General features: G+C 39.1%; 1 long non-coding RNA gene across 1 annotated transcript; it reads left to right on the forward strand.

Annotated features, from left to right (window-relative positions):
• The first annotated feature begins 286 nt into the window (after nt 1-286).
• Nucleotides 287-6,881, forward strand: LOC309401664. The gene is made up of 3 exons (XR_014176777.1): nt 287-1,244; nt 2,968-3,005; nt 6,168-6,881. It is a non-coding gene; the product is annotated as an uncharacterized lncRNA (long non-coding RNA).
• Nucleotides 6,882-7,963: the final 1,082 nt, after the last annotated feature.

The following is a 7,963-nucleotide window of genomic DNA, read 5'->3' on the forward strand; positions in this document are numbered from 1 at the left end:
GACCAGCTTCAGATGGATCTCCAAGCATGGAAGTGTGCCAAGAGCAGAAAAAGCCTTTCCAGTTGAAAAACAATGCAGAAAGAAACAGAAGTGGAGTCCTGGGTGCTCTCTGAGGTCATTTTTTAGATGTCACATTACCCAACTACTATAGGTAACATCATCAGCATGAGTAAATGTAAGGATTGCTTCAGTAGCTTGCCCTACCTGTTTTGGTGGGTATATGGTTTTCTTCTTAATAGTTTTTTTAAAAATTAGGGTATTGTTTTCTGCTTTGCTTGATTGTTTGTCTGGTGTTAATCCATGCATATCTCAGTGTTGGCTGCTGGAGAGGATAGGTTCTGAAATAGAAATGGAACTAGAGATAGAACAGAATAGCTTTATTGACCAAGTGTGATTGGACACACACATGGAATTTGTTGCCGGTACATAAGCTCCAAGTGTACATAACAATAGCAAGTCATAGGTCATGATCACAATTACTTTGAATCAAACCATCAAGCTCAGAGAGCACCAAGGACGCCACAATTCAACCCCACCTCAAGAAAAACACAGTTGTGCAACTTGCCTAAATTGTTAAAAGTTGCATTGTCTGTAAATTAGAATAAAATGGATTTTAAAACTGATATGCAGTTCTAGTATTCATCTCAGTAGATGATTGATGGTAATGAGTTGGTGAGTGGTGGAGAAATTCAAAAGCTATTTTATTTTAGTGGTTAAGATAGTGGATTAGAAACTAAGTTGGTTATGAGTTATAATCCTCCTTTAGGTGCAGAAGCTAATTAGCTAACTATTGGCCTGTCCATCTGCCTTAACCCAACTCACTTCTTAGGGTGCTCTTATGGGAAAATGGAAAGAGGGAGCATTGTGTTCTCTGCCTTAAATTGTATAAAATAAAGGCAGGATATTGATGACATAAATAAACTGGAAAAGGCCACCATTGTTTTCCTTGCTACTGGTATTATTTGTCTGGAATCTTAAAGAGGCTGTTAAGACACTGGAAGCCAGGAAAGTTGAGAAGACGAACAATTTGGGTGGACTGGACTGGTAAAAAGATCAAAATAGGGAGTTATCCATCGCCAACTCTGCATTTATTAGATAACATTATTAGCCTTCTATCCAAGTTGTCTATGGCTTTACAGGTGAATCCTTAATAACTCTATGGACAAGTATTGCTGCGTGCCTTTTCTTTCTGGCTGTCCTCTTCCTGGTGCTTATCTTCATTTTATACAGAAAAAGAAGAAAAGGTAAGAGATACAGGTTGGTAAAGGAGAATATTTGTAGCTCAGGTTCGAAATGAGCTTGGTTGTTTTTTGGCAGACTTCATTATCCAGACTAGGTAACATTATCAGTGCCAACAGAAGGAGCACCAAAGACTCCCTTAAAAATGGATGGCTTTACAGCAGCCGAGCACAAACCAATGCTCCTCTGTTTGCTTAAGAATCTCACTTAATAAAAACCTATTCGTAGTTCAGGTGGTCCTCAACTTACAACCACAATTGAATTATGTTGGTAAGCGAAACATTTGTTCCGTGAATTTTGCCTCATTTTACTACCTTTCTTGCCACAGTTGTTAAGTGACTCACTGCAGCTGTTAAGTTAGTATCACGGTTGTTAAGTGAATCCGGCTTCCACATTGACTTTGCTTGTCAGAAGGTCGCAAAAAGGGACCACACGCCCTCAGGACACTGCAACTGTCATAAATATGAATCAATTGCTAGGCATCCAAATTTTGATCCCATGACATAGGGGATGTTGCAATGGCCGTAAGGGTGGAAAATGGCCATAAGTCATTTTTTTCAGTGCCGTTGTAGCTTTGAGCGGTCACTAAATGAACTGTTGTTAAGTCAAGGACTACCTGTACAAATAATCAGTCTGTGAGAGAAAGAGAACTGTTTTCCTTTAAAAACGAAATAAGGTATAACAGCAAGGAAGCAGGTTGTAGAAAGTACACACAAAATTCAATTTGTTTAGAGCAGCTTCATACAGACATAGAAGTAGAAATGGCTCCAAACTGATTTGATTGGGGAAAGAAGTTAAATCTGTACTATTCCAGCAGCTTTCCATCCTTAGCTGGGTTCAGGTAACTGCCACAAGTAATTTAATACTATTGCTATTATCAATTAATTATTGTATTTTGCAACTATTGTCTGCTGCTATACCTTGGATTAGTCCATAAATATTACAAATACATTAAATTGATGTAAAGGAAAATCTAAGGAATCCCCTTAAGCGATCATTTTTTGGTGAATCAGTACCGGTGGTTCTCAACTTCCAACCACAATTGAGCCTAAAATTTCTGTGGCTAAGTTAGACATTTGTGAAGTGAGTTTTGTCCCATTTTACAACTTTTACAACAATAAATATGAGTCATTTTCCCAGCGTCTGAATTTTGACCATGGGAAGAAGACAATGGTTTAAGTGTGAAAAATGGTCACAGTGCATTGTCACTTTGAACGGTCACTAAATGAACTGTTGGAAGTTGACGACTACCCCTATTTAATACTGAACTGCCAATAACGTGAGTTTAGTCCACTTTTCAGGTTGTAGGGGGTGTAAAAAGCGGGAACAGAGTGGTGTATCACTACTACCATCTCCATCCTTTGAAACAAAGATTTTTAAGAAGGGAAATATTTCTCTTTTAGAGGTCTCCTTTCCCATTGCTATCCTTAAAACCCACCCCAAAACCCTACCACATTCATTTATGGTGATGACACCACATCCTTCAATCTGGAAGACTGGAACCTTTCCAACGATAGGATTCCATAATTTTGTTGGAAAACTCACTGCATTTCTGTGGAGTACAGAAAGCAATGTAAAATGTATCTACCTGATTGCAGAAATTTCCTAATATAGATTATATGCAGCCAAACTGTTAAAACCAAGAGCTTGGGTATGGAAAATAAGCCAGCATTTATCATTTAAAATAAGCCAAGGAAATTTTTTTCACAAGGTCTTTTTGACTTACAGGCTCTGTTACCAAAGAAAGCAATGTACCAGCCAAGACGGTAAGAAACATTTTCTGCGCACTAGTCCTATAATGGTCAACATGTCGTCCATGAATCTGTAGGTCATAAATCAAGATGACAGGGCTAATTTTCATTTTTTTAAAAACCTTTGAGTATCCCAAAAGGCAAGGAAAAGTATCTTGGCCTTAAGAATACCGTCGCATTTCATATTAGGCCAATATTTTTACTGGGTCTGCTAAGCGATCATAAGCAGCACGCAAGTTTTCAAGGTAAGTTTGAATGTCAGCAAAAGAATGAGACAAGGCTAAACATCCTCTCTTTATTTATTCAACCTCTATGCTTATGGCAAAAGGCACAGCAGCCAGACATAAGATTCACAACAAAGATATTGAAGTAATGGATAGCTTCTGCCTTTTAGGATCAACTATAGGTAGACCTCAACTTACAACCACGATTGAGCCCAAAATTTATGTTGCTAAGTGAAAAACTTGTTAAGTGAGTTTTGTCCCATTTTACGACTTTACTTGCCACATTCGTTAAGTGAATCACTATGGATGTTTAATTACTAACACAGTTGTTAAGTGAATCTGGTTTCCCCATTGACTTTCTTTGACAGAAGGTTCATGACCCCGGGATACTGTGACTGTCGTAAATGTGAGTTGTCAAGCATCCAAATGTAAATCACATGGCAATGCAGATGCTGTAATGGTCATAAGTATGAAAATTTGTCATAAATAGCTTTTTTCGGTGCCTTTGTAATCTCAAATGTCCGCTAAGCAAACTGTTGTAAGTTGAGGACTACCTGTATTAGCAATAAAAGAACCAGCAGTCAGTAGGGGAGCAACAAAGGCTTTAGAAAAAAAATCATTCTGGTCCATGCTGTGTCTAAATATATAAAGGTTAGAATTGTGCAGGCAATGTTTTTCTTTGATATTCTATGGAAGTAAAGTTTGGACTTTGAAGAAGTAGATGGTTTTCAACTTTGGCTAAAAGTTGAAGTTGAAGAAATTACTTGAAGATGTCAAGGACAGCCCAGAAAAAAAAAAACAGATTGTAGAACAAATCAATCCAAAATCTTAAGTTCACCCAAAAAATCATGTTCAAACTATCATGTTTAGTCCATGTAAGGCAAAAAAAAAAACCCAACCTTTTTGAGAAGTCCATAATGCTGGGAAAAGTGGAAGGAAAGAGAAAAGGACCAACATCAGCACTTTGGATGGACTTAAGTACAAGGATGATGCACCATGAGGGGATCTGAAGGATCAAGTTGGACATCCTGGAAAAGGTTGATTAACGCAGTCACTAAGAGTTGAATTTACCGGTAATCAAGCAAGGGGCCAAAAATAGCTACTGAAAGACATACTTAATTTGCAAATCTGCTTCTCCAATACATCACCAAATAATGGTTTTCAGTTCTAATGATTGCAACCCTGGAAGTTTTCTCCAAACATTGTTTATTGTTTGGGGTAAAATTTTGCTTAGTGATGAGAATGCGCAATTAAATTTGCTAACTCAGAACAAGGCATGTGGCTACTTCTGCTTTCTGCACTGTCTTTTGTAAGATGAAATCAAAATGAGTTCCTGTAAAACTCCAGATTATACAATTAGGAAGAAACCATGCGATCAAGAGTCCTGCATATAGTATTTTATATATTTATTTAGCGGAATTTATATTGCCGCCTATTCACAAATGCGACTCAAGGCAGCTTACAGAATATGAAACCCCATATAAGAAACAATAAAATTAATTTTAAAAATGTCATATAAAAATTAATATACTAAAATTACCCCCCCCCCCTGTTCCGGCAACAGCACCTCACACAAGTCATTTAATGGGCTCCATCCCACTCTGTGTTCCCCAGGCCTGCTGGCAGAACCAATACAATACAATAGCAAAGTTGGAAAGGACCTTGGAGGTCTTCTAGTCCAACCCCCTGCCTAGGCAGGAAACCCTATACCGTTCCAGACAAATGGCTATCCAACATCTTCTTAAAGACTTTCACTGTTGGGGCATTCACAACTTCTGGAGGCAAGCTGTTCCACTGATTAATTGTTCTAACTGTCAGGAAGTTTCTCCACAGTTCTAAGTTGCTTCTCTCCTTGATTAGTTTCCACCCATTCCACCCAACCAGGTCTTTAGCCCCTTCCAGAAGAGTATTAGAGCGGGGGCCATTCTAATCTCTGGGGTAATGATGTTCCAGAGAGAGGGAGCCACAATGGGGAAGCCCTTCTTCCCTGCCTCCCCATTCTAGGGGTCGAGTATATGTAACTGGCAAGAGACAGTCCCTCAGATAACCTGGTCCCAAGCAATAGAAGGGCTTTAAAGATGACAACCAGCACCCTTGAATTGTACCTGGAAGCAAATTGGCAGCCAATGCAGCTCCCGCAGGAGAAGTGATACATGTGCACACCGGGGTCTACACAAATCATGCAGGCCGCTGCATTTTCCACCAACTAGAGCTCCCAGATGCTCTTCAAGAGCACCCCCATGTAGAGCATGTTGCAATAGTCAAGGCAGGAAGTGACTAGGGCATGAGTGACTGTGAGTAGGGATTTTGAGAAAATTACCCATCAATAATGCTCTTGAAGGAAATTTGATAGATAGATAGATAGATAGATAGATAGATAGATAGATAGATAGATAGATAATGTGTGTGTGTGTACACACACACACACAAACATATACATACATACATACATACATACATACATACATACACACCAGCATCCCAATCACCACACCAGACAGCTCTCAATGAATATTGAATGAATGTTGTTGATTCATAATATTTTGAATTGTGATCTACTTTGAATAGCCATGCCAACCTTAGGTTTCTATTGGGAGAGTATGGCGGCAATTGACAAAACCTGTTTATTATAACATAAAAGCCACCTCTTTTGGCATATGGGGACACCAAAAAACATAAGGGTGGTTGAGCTGAGAGGGAGTGACTGGCCCAAGATCCCCCATCTGGTTTTCATGACCAGGTGGAACTTCAACTCAAGAGCCTCTTGTTTTCTAGGCCATTGCCTTAACCACCATTAGACCAAACTGGCTTTTGGTTAAGTATCAGTATCCCAGCATTATTTAACTGTTCAGGAGAGGCCACACTTAACATTTTTAGTGCATACTTAAAGGCTTCTGTTGAAGCATTAGCAGAAACACTGCACTCTCAATGTCTTTTTTTTTGTTCTCTCCAGTACTTAAGCTCTCCTATGAAGGAAACCCCTGATGAAGTTTCTTATGCTGCAATAAACCACAATTCACTGAAAATCAGACCATCAAACCTTTATGATACAGTCCCTGACTCCTGTATCTATGCTACTGTGTCCGAAGAAAGCACTAAGGAGAACCAATAGGGAAGGCTATTCAGAAGAGAAGATCATTCTGAGATGTTGGTGTATCCATCTATACTACAGATACCCATGTTAGGATCATCTTGCTATAAACATCCTCCTTCCTCTTTCATAACCCAGAGATATGCTGGGTTCAGGCGAGCGCATATCCTGCCCATAAGTGTCTTCACAAGTAGATTATTATAATATCCAAAACTGCAAATTGAATCCTGGCATTCTGTAGCTCAAGTCCAATTTTTTCCCAAGACAATGGGGAAAAGAATCAGACAGGTAGCTGTTGAGAGACTCGCTATGGAGTTACGAGTATCAGAACTCTATAATCATAATCACGACTGGGAGAGAATATTTAAGGAAAAACTCCTTCAATGTTCTGATTAATAAGAGAATATATTTTTAAAAGGGGCCCATGCAGGAATATTTTTGCTTTTAAATATGAACTCCATCTAGAGGCAAATCTATCAAAACTATTGGATCTTGCTTGCTTTTTCCTGACTTTTTTATAAAGCCATGAAGAAGTTTATGTCTTGTGAAACAAGTTAACCTGCAGCTAGATATTGTTTATACCAGGCATGTCCAAAGTGCGCCCCGGGGGCCAAATGCACCCCTTTTTCAAATTGCAAGTGGCCCGCAGCCTCTTTTCCCCATCGGAGTTATTTGTTTAGTCTTTCATAAAATACCCCTATTTTTCGGAGTATAAAGATGCATTTTTTCCCCTCAAAAAAGAGACTAAAAATCTGGGTGCATCTTATACACTAAATACAGCATTTTTTGCCTCCCAAAACCCTGCCCCCTTCACCAAAATGGCTGTGCATAGCCTTTAGGAGATTTTCAGAGTATACCTGGGGGCTGTGGAGGGCATAAATGAGCAAAAAACGGCCCGTTTTTTGCTCAACTTTGCCCCTCCCCCAGCCCCCAGGATCACTCTAGAATCCTCTTAAAGGCTATTCATGCCCTTTTTTTAAAAAAAAGGCCCGTTTTCGCGAAAAATGGGCCGTTTTTGGGAGAGTTTTTTTTTAATTTGCCTCTTCAAAATCTTGGTGCGTCTTATACTCCGAAAAATACAGTAGTTAATTTGCATTTAATGTTAAGGGTTCAAAGAATTTCAGGCTGAATGATCGGCCCCACACATTTTCACCTCACCAAATCTGGCCCTCCTTGCAAAAAATTTGGACACCCCTGGTTTATACCCTATCAACCAGCATCATTATCAGGGTGAAAATCCCCTTTTGCAACTGATCCTCAGTTGCCAGATACAATGATGGATCTTTTGATTCTAAAATGGGGATATGGGCAAGGCTGAGTTGAATATTCTTACTATAATTAAAAAGGTGAGGAGGTTTGTAATAATTTCCATAAACCTTTTAATATTTAGGAAAAGAGATTCTGAAAATAAGAGCTTTCCAACAATACCAAAACCTACCCTTTGCAGTGGCTAAATGATATTTTGATGATTATATTGTTCTGACTCTTGTGAGGACAGTTGTGTCCTCACCTGTGCAATTTGTGACAGATTAACAAAAAGAGGGTGAACAGATAAATAGTAGACTGCTGATAGGTTATTCAATAGCCAGTGGCACTGTAATTCTCTTACCCTCCTAAAGTGAAGCCACCTTTCTCATCTCAGGTGTTATATCTGGTAA

This window comes from Natrix helvetica (genome assembly GCF_964273705.1).
Source record: "Natrix helvetica genome assembly, chromosome: Z".
NCBI lineage: Eukaryota > Metazoa > Chordata > Lepidosauria > Squamata > Natricidae > Natrix > Natrix helvetica.